At 45.5% G+C, this 15,033-nt stretch overlaps 1 long non-coding RNA gene across 1 annotated transcript in view; it reads right to left on the bottom strand.

The window, feature by feature from the left end:
* Nucleotides 1-15,033, bottom strand: part of LOC105714493 (uncharacterized) — a 192,409-nt gene that overhangs the window by 43,005 nt on the left and 134,371 nt on the right. The window contains exons 4-5 of the long non-coding RNA XR_010344303.1: nucleotides 12,657-13,062; nucleotides 7,907-7,984 (exon numbers count right to left, since the gene is read on the bottom strand). This is a non-coding gene — a long non-coding RNA (uncharacterized LOC105714493). The remainder of the gene's footprint in view (nucleotides 1-7,906; nucleotides 7,985-12,656; nucleotides 13,063-15,033) is intronic.

The following is a 15,033-nucleotide window of genomic DNA, read 5'->3' as shown; positions in this document are numbered from 1 at the left end:
AGGAAGGGACCTCTGTGTTTGTTTGGGGCCAGGATGAGAGGATCCATTGGACTGGTTCCTGGTGGCCAGAGAGAAACAAGAAATCAGCCACAGTCTCCTGGTCTAGGGACAGGAAGATATGTTGGGAGAGAAGACAAGAAGGTTGTTTGCTAGATTGAATAAGCCCTCTCAGTGCTGGACTGCAATTACCTTAGGGTGGAGATTGGGAGGTGGAGGCTGTCTTCATGCCTACTCTGTAGAAACTGACGTATTAATGCTTGCATTATAAAGCTTCATGAAGTCAGGTATTTCCACGACTGCCTTTCTAAAACAAAACAGCTTTATGCATGGAGCCCTGGCCCCAAACTACTCTTTGTCCAAGCCTGACGCTCTGTTCTTCCAAATGTGTGTCTGTCGCTGAGTTCCTGTGTTGGGGCTGGGCAGGTGTTCAGGGGAAGAGAAGGGCACATGGGGCATCTTTGACCTGGCACCGGACAGACAGCCCTGAGTGGCACACCCTCCTTCAGGGAAGAATGGATTCAGAGAGGCAGTTACAGTAAGCGTTTTGCTGAGGCACGTGCTTCCAGAATCCTGGAGTGTGTTTTCTGAAACAGTTGTGGAGGGTGGAGTGTGGGGTGCTGCCTTTTCCCCTCCATAGGTGATAGGGACCACATTGGTTCCTACCTGGCTAAGCCCCGCAGAGTCACGACAGCATCAAATGAAATCACAACAGACATTCTCACTGGAGGACGGACGTTTTTCCAAATCACTGAGGGGCTGGGATGGAAAAACTTGGCATTTTTTAAAACAAAAAATTTCCTGCAATTTCAGTTCCCAGTGATGGATGCTCTCAGTGAATACTAGCTTTTGTCAGAGTGAATTTCTTTCTTTCAGTTGCAGGATCAGAAATGTGTACTTTGGAAATATTGGGAATGACATACCTTGCATCACCCTTGCATGTTCAGTATTAAGGAGGGATCTACAGGGAAGGGTCAGAGCCCAGCCCTCCTCCAGCTGCTCACTCACCACACCTCCAGGCCGGCAACCTGCACATTGCCCTCAGTCTGGGGTTCTCTTTTCTTTGCCCAGACCTGGGAAGAAACAGGGCTGTGTTTTCATTCTATGAGGGGTGGCCTTGGTGTGGGTTGCTGGCTTGGGCAAGAGAGCCCTCCATCCCCCCAAATATCCCCTTTCTGCTCTTAGGTTTTGAAACATCTTTAACAAGGAAAGATATGTTTTGCTTTGTTGGTGAGATACTTTTAAAGTGATGTTAGTTTTGAAAGCGGTTCCTTCACCAAAATTGAAAGGAGATTTTCTCCTAAGAGTGTTTTTAGGAGGAGAAAGAGGAAGGCTATAAAGCCCAGGAAGCTGCCATATTCCCAGCAGCAGTAAATATTTGCTTAATAAATGAGTAAATGATTCTGGGCATCTGGCAAGAATGGGTACCACAGGTCCTGAGAAGGACCTTCCCAGAGGGCATTTGTTTCTTTTCCTACCTCCAGCAACGGGCAGAGTGAAGGCATGGAAGAGGCATTTCATAAATGTTTGCTGAATGGAACTGAAGAAAAGGAGAGTCTAGCATGGAAAAGTCCACTTTGCTGACTTCAAAAATTGATGCAAGTCTCTTGATGTCAGCCCCCCAAATACTTCCCCATCCTTGGACACACTGGCTCTGTCTTCATGCAGTGGTCATGATATTGTCCCTGCCCCTTTCTTGTTCTGACTTTTCCGACATGGTCTGCCTTGCTGTCAAGATTCTTCTCATGTTCATTGATTCCTTTAACTCTCATTGCATCCTCTCCTCAGTCCCTCAGTTGATGACTTTTAAACCTGAATATCCATATTTCCCACGGTTATCTCATGGACACAGGCTGGGACCACTCCCTAAAGCCATCTAGAAAGACGACCTTTTATCCCTTCTCCATCTTTACAGCAAACCATCAACCCGATGTTAAGGAAAGGTACAACCGTCAGAACATGTTAGCAAATAACATAAGTGTAAAATTGTCTTGTGACCCAACCATGCTGGCTTGTCCGTGACTGTCCCAGTTTAGCACTGAAAGTCCCTTGTCCCTGGAAAACCCTTAGTTCTAGGCAAACCTGGAGGGTTGACCAGCCTGCACAGCAATACCATGTCCAGCAGTTTATTCCAAAGAAATAGCCATAGATGTGTGTCAAGACTTAACCACAAGGCTTTTGCCAGAGCATTATTTAAAACATGAAAACACTGCAAATGAGCTAAAATCCAACAACAAAGCAGCAGCTAAGAGCTATTACGTCATTGCCATACAGTAGGCCACTCTGCTGCCATGACAAAGGACATGCTGGAGGAAGGTGGGGAGACCTGGAGAAGATGGAGAGGGTGGTATAATATTGAAACATAAATGATGCAGACTCAGGTGAATGCATGTATGCTACATACACTTAGCGCTTTGGGCTCTGGAGCCAATCCAGCTAATTAAATCCTGGCTTTGCCATTTACTAGCTATATAATAGAGAGTAAATTATTTAATTCTTCCGTGCCTCAGTTTCTTCATCTGTGAATATGGTTAACAACAGCACCTGGCCGGGTGCAGTGCCTCACGCCTGTAATCCCAGCACTTTGTAAGGCCGAAGCGGGCGGATCACCTGAGGTCAGGAGTTCGAGACCAGCCTGACCAACATGGAGAAATCCTATCTCTACTAAAAATACACAATTAGCCAAGCATGGTGGCACATGCCTATAATTCCAGCTACTCAGGAGGCTGAGGCAAGAGAATCGCTTGAACCCAGGAGGTAGAGATTGTGGTGAGCAGAGATCACACTATTTCACTCCAGCCTAGGCAACAAGAGCAAAGTGAAACTCCGTTTCAAAAAAAGAAAAAAAAAACAGCACCTACCTTACCAGGCAATAGTGAGGATTTCATAGGTTCCTATAGACAAAGCACTGGGAACAAAGACCAGCTGATAGAGTTCGGATATTTGTTGCTGCCTGTATTAGTCTATTCTCACACTGCTATAAAGAAATACCTGGGACTGGGTAATTTATAAGGAAAAGAGGTTAATGTGGCTCATGATCCCACAGGCTGTACAGGAAGCATGATGCTGGCATCTACTCAGCTTCTTGGGAGGCCTCAGGAAATGTATAGTTATGGTGGAAGGCAAGAGGAGAGTGAGCACTTCACATGACCAGGGCAGGAGGAAGAGAGAAAAAGAGGAAGCGCCACACACTTTTAGACAACCAGATCTCACAAGAACTCACTGACACAATGACAACACGAAGGGGGATGGTGCTGCACCATTCAAGAGAAACCGCTGCCATGCAGGTGGTGGACCACCTGAGGTCAAGAGTTCGAGACCATCTTGGCCAACATGGTGAAACCCCATCTCTACTAAAAATACAAAATTAGCTGGGTGTGATGACGCATGCCTGTAATCTCAGCTACTCAGGAGGCTGAGGCAGGAGAATAGCTTGAACCCGGGAGGTGGAGGTTGCAGTGAGCCAAAATTGTGCCATTGCACTCTAGCCTGGGCAAAAAGAGCGAGACTACATCTCAAGAAAAAAAAAAAAAAAAAGGAAAAACCCCCGCCATGATCCAATCACCTCCCAGTAGGCCCCACCTTCAGCATTGCAGCATTGAGGATTACAATTAAACATGAGATTTGGGTGACGACACAGATCCAAACCATATCACTGCCCAAATCTCCTGTTGAAATATAACCCCGGTGCTGGAGGTGGGGTCTGGTGGGAAGTATTTGGATTATGGGGGTGGATCTCTCATAAATGGCTTGAGCTATCCTCTTGATGGTGAGTGAGCTCTTGCTCTGAGTTCACAGAAGAACTGGTGGTCTAAAAGTGTATGACACGTCTCTCACACACCCTCTTTCTCTCGTTCCTGCTCTTGCATGTGAGACACCTGCTCCCCCTTCACCTTCCACCATGAGTAAGCGCTTCCTGGGTCCTCAACCAAAACTGAGCAGATGCTGGTTTCATGCTTGCATAGCCTACAGAACCATGAGCCAATTAAACCTCTTTCCTTTACAAATTACCCAGACGCAGGTATTTATTTAGAGCAATGCAAGAACAGCCTAACACACCAGCACAGAGTAGGCACTCAACAAACAGTTGCTGCTGCTGCTGGTAGTGGTGGTAATGGAGGAGGAAACGGGTATTGAGCCTGTGTCACGTGTCAGGCTTGAGGCTAAGCCCCTGTTGTGACTTTCTTCATTTAATTCTCATGGAGTCCCCATAATCCAGTTTCAAGAGTTGCCAAAGCTCCTGCACTGGAAAATTGTGAGCCATGATTCAAGCACCGGCCCTTGAAGTCATTACTGAGCGCACCTGGCTGTGCATTGGTGAGTAACATGTGACACTGTTGTCATCATCCATGCACAAGCTAACTTAGCCCTGGACAGGAGCATAACTGTTTGTCAGAATCTCATCTCTGCTGAGAGTCATTAACTTTAAGGCAGCACAGAAGACAGCCGCCTTACGCTCAGATCTGTGGTTGTCAATTACAATGCCATGATTCACAATGGACCCAAAACGTTCTTGTGGACAAAGAAGACTGAACGTCACATGCTGGACAAAGGTGGTGGAAACTGCCAGACTCCCAGTAATAGGCCAAGGAATTCCACAGTTAGGAGAGCTCCAGGTGTCAAACTCATGAAGGACTTTCTCTCAGGTATTAAACATCTATCTGCCTAAAGCCTCCAACTGACTTTCAAGAGAAGACCCTTATCTTCAAAGAAGACATGACTGAATTAAGGGGAAAAAAGGTTATTCAGAAGTTTAATCAAATAGGAAACGCAGACCAATACCTAATAGTCTTTGATGTGCTTCAAAGATAGGCTGTCAATCATAAAAGTGTTTGAAGATATTGCAATCAAGATTACAAATGTGGGATTTGGAGAGACAGGAGCTCCAGGAAGTGGGGCATCACTGCTTATGGCCAAGAGTAATTGGACATAAAGAAAGCATAGATTCAACTTTTGATAACTTTAATTGTGATTTAGAAAAACCAATCAGAATGAAATTGAATGGATAAATGAACATCTTATTTCGGACTGAAAACATTTTTCTGTTCAATTCATTAATGTCACCCCATTCCCAAATAAAGAAGCTATGATGTTCTTATGACTAATGGTGTTGTAATGTTTAGGAAAGAAGGAAAGAAGGAGGGGTGTGTGTGTGTGTGTGTGTGTGTGTGTGTGTGTGTCTGTGTGTGTGTGTTATATATAATACTATGTTGTGTTATATATTTCTTAATTATATATTATTCTATGCATTATGTATCTCTCTCAAAAGATTCATAATAATAATGATAATTATATTTGGGCAGTGAGGTCATAGATGTTTTCAAATTTTTCCTTGTATCCTTCAGCTGAATTTTCTACCTCATCCTCAATGACAATGCCCAATTTCAGTAATAAGAAAACTCACACCGAAGAACACAGAAATATCTGACACCAAACCTATGCAGTCCAAAGCTGTCTGCTTTCTACTTTCTGTGCTAAGCCCAACTTGCACCTTCAAAACACCATTCCTGTTACATGCATGCAGTCATGTTTCATCAAAATTGCATTTGGAATCACATCCCTGGACAGTGGGTTGTCAGAGATTAAGATGGGTGCCTCTAAATTCTGGGGGACGGGCTACCTATTGAGCCGTAGGTAGTGCCTGCATTTTGTTACCCATGGTGACAGCTGCCAATGTGTGAGTGAATGTGAAATGTCAAGTTCTCTGGCACCATTCCTGGAAGAATCTGTAATTTACTGGCTTCGTCATGTCACTGTCTGAAGTATTGCCTGGGAGACAGGCTATGACCCACCCTGGATCTTGGCCCAGCTTTCCTTAGGGTTCTCTGAAGGCCACTGTCCCATGAGGGTCCTTTGGTGGGAGCCCTTCCCACTCATTTTCCTTCTGGTTCAAATTTATCCTGGGGAAGTGAATGGGGTCTCTGGCAACTTCTTATTTTTTTTTTCCTGCCTGTATTTCTGGGTGAAGTCCCATGGAGGCACCAAGTGTGGAGCGGGGGATGCTGCTCGCCCCGTCTTATTTTAAACCATGATAAGGTGGCAGGAGCCTTCAGCGATCAGGAAGGAAGAGACAACCGGGGAGTGGCAGGAGTGAGCAGAGCTGACTCCAAAACGGCTTTGGTATTTGCTGGAGGCCTCACAGAGAGGATGCCTGCCAGTTCCGTTTTTATTTTTTATTTTTTAATACCAATTCAGTCAACACAAGCTAGGCAGTGTGTGGATCACTTTTTTTTTAATTGCTGCAAATGAAATGCATAATTAAATGCCATAAATTAAAAACTGACACTGGATGATCTCACTACGTCTGATCCAACAAAACAACCCACCCCAAAATGTGGAGAAAGCAGAAGCCTTCCTTCATCCGTGTGCATTCTAGCCTCTGTTGAGGACACGCACACCTGCAAATCTATAGATCAGGAAAGGTCCTCAGTCCTCCCACTCCTGAAAATAGTGATACACTGAACTCCCGAGTGCTCTGTGGCCGGCAGCGTGCATGTAGGAAAATTGCATGCTACTGATATTCTCCTCTTAAGCAAAGATTCACTCTGGTCAGACAAAAGTGACTAGTCCACTTGATCAAACAATGAGACAATGAAATGACAGAAGAATGGAAGATAGAGGTGGGCATGGAGTAAGGTGTGAATTCAAGTCTAGGCAGACACCCGAGTCTGAATCCATGGGATTAATGCCGATTAGTGCAGTTCCAGTTTGAATAATTGGCTAAGCCAAAAGTGGCCAGACTCATCTCATTGTTAAATAGAATGAAGGACATTGATGCTGAAGCAAGATCAGCCCTGATCTCTCTCTTAAATGCCAAACTGAAAGTTTCATCAGTTGCATCCCTTTCTTTGCATGCTCAGGCAACACCTTAGTCAACGTGGTCATGACAAATATCATTGCTTCCTGGCTTGGTTGATGGAAGAAAGAAACCACGGTGTCTCCCTGAGCCCTCTGGTATCTACCCACCCTACACTACAAGCTCACGCCATTCATGGCACTCGATGGGCCTGCTATTGTCTGCTCTTTTTGCCATCTTGCCTCTGGTGTTTCTCCTTTCCTGTGTGCCCTCCACCATGACACCCCCAGAGATGGCTGTCTAAACGTGGGTTGGCACATTCCACCTTCTTCCTTGGAAATGCTTACTAACTCTCCCCTGGCTATAGGATAAATCCCAAACATGTCAACGTGCCCTTCAGGACTTTCTCGATCCTTTGACCTAGTAATGGTCAAGCCTGGATGCGACAGCACCCTCCAAAGACCTGACCCCAGTCAGGAGAGAGAACTTGCCTTTGAATGGGCCATTCTCCTGGGCCTCCCAAAGTGCTGGGATTACAGGCGTGAGCCACCGTGCCCAGCCAGGTACTAATATATTCTTAATAAATCATTCCTGATGATTAAGATGATAAGAAAGGTGATCTTTTTCTAGAGATTAACATCCACAGTTAGCCAACTCAGGAAGTAGCACACATTTACTTCCCCAGTTCGATCTTATGAGACCATCGTGGTACATGCTGTCTGCCTTTGACCAAAACGTTGCTATGCTATGCAAAACGTTAATAAATCTAGAACATAATTATATGTGCTAGACTTGAATACAAATGGCAGTGAAGTAGGCTTGTTCACACCAGCATGGCCACAAGTGCAAGTGATGCCTTGTGCTACAACCTTAGGATGGCTATGATATCACCAGGAGATAGGAATTTTTCAGCCCCATTATCATCTTATGAGACTACTGTAGTACACGTAGTACACGCTGTCCGGCATTGACTGAAACGTTGCTATGTAGGACATCAGCAACTCAGACAGGAAAAAGTTATAATTCCTGAGAGCAGTACCAAGTAACTGAGGCCATCTTCCAAAATCAAAACAAAGTACCTGGGTATTTTCCTCCCCTCTCTTCCCTGCTTACCTGGCCCAGACAGGCTGCTGCAAACCCTCGGTCTTCAGAGAAACTTAAAGCTTCAGTCTGGTCCTGTCAATCACGGGCCTTTCGAAAAGATTCAAATTCATTAGAAGGGGGAAGAAAAGCCTTTAAGAAAATGTTGTCAGAAAGAATCAATCAGTTTAAACATTTAAAAGTAAAATGTGCGACAGTTAGTCTCTGTGGGAAGGTTTTCATATCGCAGGGCGTTTCCTCCTGGAGCCCCACGTTCTGAGGTTTCCTTCTGAGGCTCGGCTGCTCTTGGGGTGAAGGCAGGGGAGGAGGCAGCAGCAGCCTGTGAGCTGGGGGTGCTGAGGCTGAGTGAGAAGCGGCAGGGTCATTCTCTAGCACTGCACATCTCACATTGATATAAAGAGACGACATGCTTTCAGGTTCTTTATCAGTCATGGTAGAGCATAATGACCACCCGATCTTGTTTTCTGGCTGGCATCGGAGTATCCTATTCATTCCTCTTTTTGTGTCGTTATTAGAGACAAGGTCTCCCTCTGTTGCCCAGGCTGGAGTACAGTGGCACTATCAGATCATAGCTCACTGCAGCCTCGAACTCCCCTACTCAAGGGATCCTTCCACCTCAGCGTCCCGATTAGCTGGGACTACAAATGTGTGAGACCATGCCCATCTAATTTTTTACAGAAAGGAGGGTCTCACTATGTTGCCCAGGCTGGTGTCGAACTCCTGGCCTCAAGTGATCCTCCGGCCTCAGCCTCTCAACGTGCTGGGATTAAAGGTGCGAGTCACCGTGTCCAGTCTCTACTAATTCTTGAAAAGAGGGAAGAAAGAGAGAAAGGAGGAAGGAAAGAAGAAAGGAAGGGAGGGAGGGAAGAAAGAAGGAAGGGAACAATGCAAATAAGAAAGGAGATAGAAGAGAGGGAGGGAGGCAGTGAGGAAGGGAGGAGGAGAGGAGGGAGGGAGGGAGGGAGGAGAGAGGGGAGCGACCTTCATCCATTTGCACTTGATGGCGTTACAGGCTCCCCACTTTGTGCCACCTGCTCTTCACAGCGGCTCTCCGAGCTGGTTACCTTTGGCTTCATTTTTGTGGTGCAGAGGTGTTAAATAACTTGCTTAGGCACATGCGGTAGACTGAAGGCATACTCAGAATCCACTCTTTTAACACATTTTTTTAAATGCAAAAAGGGAGAGATAAAGACAAGTAAAAGTGAAAATACTTTCGCCAACCACGAGGTATCATCCCGGATATAACGGGGCACAACAGACCACCTTTGGAATGGAGTTCGGAGGTGGGCGTGGGGATGAAGTGGCTGAGAGAGGGATGTTTGGAGACAGGAGCGGGGCTGAGGATTCTACCTGACATCCTTGTCAGTGGGTCAACAACCAAAGAGTCTCTGGGATGGCTCTTCTTGAGTGAAAATTAGTTAATAAATCCAATTGCCTACAGTTTTAAGTAAAGTGACAATTTCTTGAAACATCAGAGTAAAACCCAACCAATAGAGTTAAAAAAAAAAATCTTTAAGTGCTTTCTTCTATTGGTCTCTCAGGAACTCAAATCTTCACTCGTTGGCAAACCAAATAGTTGTCTGCATGGGAAACTTTCAAAAGCTTTAGCAAATACCCTGTTCCGGTTTCTCTCTGCCAGTGAATTTCCTTAAACACCTCCCCTGCCAACCAGCAATTCCACCACTGGATATGATGATGGCCTAGGACTTTTACTTTTGTTCCCATGTAAACATCTCAGTAACAAACAACCTACATGTTGTCGGTCACCGGCGTGTCTGTCAGTGCAGGAAAGTAGCCTGCACAGGAGAGTATAAGACATAAAAATGAAAGGGAAACATAAGCCAATGGCACCAAAGCCTCAAAGACAGTGGAAAGAGCCAAAAACACATCTTAACATTCCCCCCTCTCTCCTTCTTATATAATAAAGTACTTTCTTCATGACTCAACACAGAGCAATCTAATATGGCGCCCAGGTAAGTCATCGTCAGGGACAGACGCGAAGGAAAATAAAATTGCCCACAGAGACATAGAGACGGCCTGGACATGCCCTCCTCTCCAGCAGGCTGCTGCCCTTAAGAACTGCACCCTTCCCTTGGCACAGCTGGTGAGTCCAGGGAACTCCAGGCTTCTGCGGTTACTGTAGCCCCTGCTGATCTCATGCAGCTGTGTCGTAGGGTCTGCTTGTTTTTGGAAGTGAACGGGGGAGAAAAGGGATAGTCAGATATCTGTGACTGATATTTAAATTTAAAATTAAAGCTATTTTATTTATTCATTCATTCGATATCTTTAAAAAATTACCATAATAGCTAGTAATCCTATTGGCTGTCTTGTGCATGCATGCACACGTGTTCTGGCGCACACGCACACACAGGTTACAATTTTAGGGTACCCAGTTCTTTTCTAAGCATCCCGGAGGCTCTGAATTGAAAAGAAACTTAAAGCTATATAAATATTCTTCAAGCCCTATATAAAGAAAAGGGTCCCCGCCAACTAGTCACTTACTCTTCGCTTGCTCACTTCTAATAATAGGGAACTCACTACTTCCACATGCAGCCATGCTTCCTGTTTAGACAGCTGACTGTTAGATTTTGACTTAATATAAAGATGAACTTTCTGTTTCTCCACTGACTGAATACTTTTGGCATTCCAGGCACTGAGCTAAGCCTTCCACACATTTCATCTCTGTCACTTATATCAACAGCCCTATGAGACAGGGATGGTTTTACAGAGAAGGAAACTGAGGCTCAAAGAGTCGACTTGCTGAAGATCTCATTGTTAGTGGTTGGGTTGGGATTTGGTCCTAGGTGTGCTGACTTCCAAATTCTCAGGCTTGAATAGTGAGCTTAAGCTTCCATCCTCTCGACTGTTCTGCCTCATACAGCAAGGCTAATTCCCCTTCCCATGGAAAGCCCAGTAGGAGGGTAAGACAACTCTCCCATCTTCTCTTTCTGCTCACCTCCACCCCTACCCTTCTCTGGAACCTCATCTTTCACAGGGAAAATATCCCATTCCCAAAACCAGCAACATCGTCCTAAGCATGTTAAGTGACCTTTGTGAATGTCACTGCGGAGTAAACAAATGCCATTTGTATATTCTCCATGGTGGTCACTTCCTGCCTGTGCTGTCCTCAGGAGCAAATGACAGAGGTGCAGTCCTCAAACAATCACGGCCCCCTTAGCGTCTTGCAGCCTCTTCTCTTTGGACCAGGAGCATGGCCTCTGGGATATACATTTCATCTAGCAAATACTTCCTTGGTGATCTCTTTTGTCAACTGGACTCTGAGGTCCTTAAGGAAAGCTTTATTCACCTTTGTTCTGGCAACAACTTGCAGAGCTCAGGTATGCAACTGGAGCTCAACAACTCTGCAGGAGGAAGAGATGAAAGGAGAAAGGAAGAGAGGGAGGGAGAAAGGGAAGAGACAGAGAGGGAGACTGAGGAAAGAAGGAGAGAGAAAGAAAGAAATGGGAGGGAGGAAGCAAGGAAGGAAAGAAGAAATCAGTTAGGGATAAAAATTAACGTATATGAAAGGAAAGCCGTTCATATAAATAAAGTCACTTCCTCTTATAGAAAAAATACAAAAGGATTTAGGATATAATTATTGGCTGGTTATAGAGATAACCTAGTGATATCCTACCATTTGAAAAACTACCTTTTAGTTCTTACTGGACAAGTAGTAAGTTGGAAGTATCCAAATCACAGTCATTCGTTTGTTCTTAAAAATCTAAATTAAGGTGGGACATGGTGGCTCGTGCCTGTAATCCCAGCACGTTGGGAGGATGAGGCAGGAGGACTGCTTGACCTCGGGTGAATCACCTGAGGTCAGAAGTTCGAGACCAGCCTGGCCAACATGATGAAACTCCATCTCTACTAAAAATGCAAAGGATTAGCCAGGCATGGTGGTGGGCACCTGTAATCCCAGCTACTCAGGAGACTGAGGCAGAATTGCTTGAACCCAGGAGGGAGAGGTTTCTATGAACTGAGATCATGCCACTGCACTTCAGCCTGGGCAACAAGAGCCAAACTCCCTCTCAAAAAAAAAAAAAATCTAAATTAGATAAGCTAGAAATTTTTCAAAAAACTGAAAATAAGAGTTTGAATTTCCAACTGCTTTTGAGCAGTTGGCAGTTTTGGCCAGTCATTTCTTCCTGGCAAAAGTTGACTGGAGTTAAGTAGCACATGCTGGTATAGAAGGAGCTCCTGACCTTGGGTTCATAATGGGCCCTGCCCAGCCCCCTGCACTTTGTATAATTCCTGTCTGTCCCAGGAGCTGTCTGCATTGGTGGCCTCTGCCTTTAGTCTGTGTGTGTTATTTTCACACTGAGTGAAAGTGAAACAAGTTCATTCATTCTCATCCATGGATTCTTGCCAAACTCCAGCTCTGAAATCCCTTAATTCTAAGTCTTGTTCTTAGTGGGGGCAGAAACCACCAGCACCGGCCAGCCACACAGAAGTCAGTCCCTACAACCTTGCTCGATGGCAGTGCTGTGCCCTCCACTTACCAGCTCCATTTTTGAATGCTAGTATTTTAGGCTAGAGGTCTTATTTTCGAATAAATTGTAGCCCATCAAACTGAGCTTATTTTGAGAATTTGTGAGACTGTCTCAAGACTGGCCCCCTAACGTGGGGCTAAACAGCAAGGACAGAAAAACCATCAGGGTTCCACCATCTCCCAGTCCCCCCAAAGCCCTGTACCACTTGCATGTGACAAAACTATCTCGTATTCTCAAATGTCCATCCTACACATCCCCAGCCCCCGCCTCACCTGTCAGGCTCTGTGGATTAGTTTTCAAGGAGCCCAGAATTGCATATAGCATCTAGAAGTGAATAGACTATGTCTTCATGGCATGGCCTTACTGGTGAAACCCCAAGGTCAAGAGGCAGGAGAACCCGCAGCACCTCTGCAGGCAAGGATGGCTTCCTGAGGCTCAGTTTTGGAGACAGGAAGGCACTCTATGGGGCCTGTGAGTGGGTACCCTATACATCAGATGACTCAGTCCACTGTGTTCCTCTTGATGCCGCTGAACTGCTTGCAAGACGATTTCTTTGAGCTTCCTTCCCTCCTTCGTCGAGCAGAGGGGGTAAGTCAGGGAACGCTTTTATGTGGCTGCTGCGTTTCCAAATGTTCCTCTATGATTGACAGCTCTGCATTCAGCTTCCCATTATGGCACCTGCAGATAATGAGATATCTTGAAACCGGAATTTCCAGCGCCTGAGCCTGCCAGGAATATTATCATCAGTGTTCTAGCAAGCCATTCCCGCTGTACACATGACCTCTACAAATTTGAAATGTCAAAACACAGCCAGGAGCTGAAACCAAGGCCACTCCAGTCCAAGTGGCTATTGGCTCTTGAATATACAGGAAGGAGTCCTTTATCTTGGGAGAATTATGGATTACCAGAAAATAGTGATCTTTTCATTAACCTATATGTATTTAGAATGTAGATAATGTCTGTCTTTTATCATTCTCATAGCCTATGTGTGGGGACACCTGAGAAATGAAGCCCTGGGCATTCCCCAGAGAGTCTACAACTCTTTGGGGGCTAATTCAAGCCATCAAATCTCTTCATCCTCTGTGGCAATCTGGGGCTTTAATTTTGCAAACATTATAGCCACCTAGATCTTGTTATGTTATCAAAGAGGATAAAGGCAGAGGAAACTCGGTCCTACCGTTGGAATTGGAATTTTAATCTTCCATTTGTTTATTTTCTTCTCTCTCTTTCACTTGGGCTACAAGCTTAGAGTCCTCAGCACAAGGGGGTTTGGAGCTCACTGTCTACTCAACTGAGCAGGTCTGTGCCATTCACTATGTTGTGTGCTCAATATGAATTAGATATTTTAAGAGTTTGCTGCAAACAGAGAGTGGCACTTGGCGAAGGATTTTGTTGTCACACTCAACATGGAGAAGCAGAGGGTCAGGTGACTGATGGGGGATGGCAGGAGGAAAAGGTATTTGGAGAGCCTGCTCTCGGAGCTGGGCTACAAGGGATGGGTGCATTTTTCTTATGGGCATAAACTGATGCGAGTGAAGGTCATGGACAGACAGGTTTTACATACAGATGGCTGCGCATGAACAAAGGCCTATAGGTGTAAAAGTATATGGCCCATCTTGAGGGCAGCAAGAGGTTTGAAGCGCCTGTATCACAGAGGGGCTACACACAATGGGACACCTGGCTAGAGAGGTCAACTAGGGCTTCCTATGAAAGGGCCTGACAGCCAGCAGGGATGGGCCTTTTCCCCAAAGTCTGAAGACTTGGAACCTGTAGAAATGACTCTTACAACCATTCTCTCTTTCTTCCTTTCCATGTTGTTGATGAACCAATCTTCCCTCCCTCTCCCCAATTCTCCATCCATGGCAGAGCTGACCCTACAGCTAGGTCCTAAGGGCACACACAGAAGCCACATGCGGACACCTTCAAGAGCTTTTCAACTTTCCATCACGGTGACTGGTTCAGGATGAGCTATGACCCAAATTGGGCCACTGAGAATCCGTCCTGAGAATTTAGCTGGTGTCTTCATGAGCGAGGTCTGCTATTTCCATGGAGATTTGTAGGCAGGCAAAATAGAAAGTTGGTACTGCTGGTGGTCATCATGCACTGCCTGGAGAAAGATTAACTGTGGCTGTGCCAGTGTGGAGGAACACAGAGCAGAGATGGGGAAGATGGAGTTCTCCTGGTGTCATTCAGCACCTGACATCAGCCATCTCTGAAGCCAACTCCCATCCCCGGATTTTACACTGGGAAATGAAACATTTTTATTTATTTATTACTTTAAACAAGTTTCAGTTGAACTTCTGTCTTTTGAAACCACAATTATCATCATATGTATAACAGCATGCATTGGCATAGTGAGTAGTCTGTTCTCACCATAAGGGCTTTGAGGGTAACCCATTGGTATCTGATTGGATATTGACACGAGGTACTGCACAAACAGGTGAAGGCTACACCTGCACATTTTTCTAGACACTTCACTACTTTTCTGCTTACTTGGTCTCTCTCTAAGACCTCAGGCTCTGCTGACAGGTGCAAAGACATCCACTCCATCCCCTCAGTGCAGATCTTCCACAAGAGACGCCCACTAGGACCCCAAAACTCACAGCTACCCAAGCAGAAAACTCAGGCCAGCTCTTCCAAGTGAAGCTA

Source organism: Aotus nancymaae, unplaced genomic scaffold (assembly GCF_030222135.1).
Source record: "Aotus nancymaae isolate 86718 unplaced genomic scaffold, 86718_ANA_hifiasm-v0.15.2.pri h1tg000028l, whole genome shotgun sequence".
Lineage (NCBI taxonomy): Eukaryota > Metazoa > Chordata > Mammalia > Primates > Aotidae > Aotus > Aotus nancymaae.
Note: the sequence above shows the minus strand (reverse complement) of the source record. Positions and strands in the feature narration are given on the sequence as shown.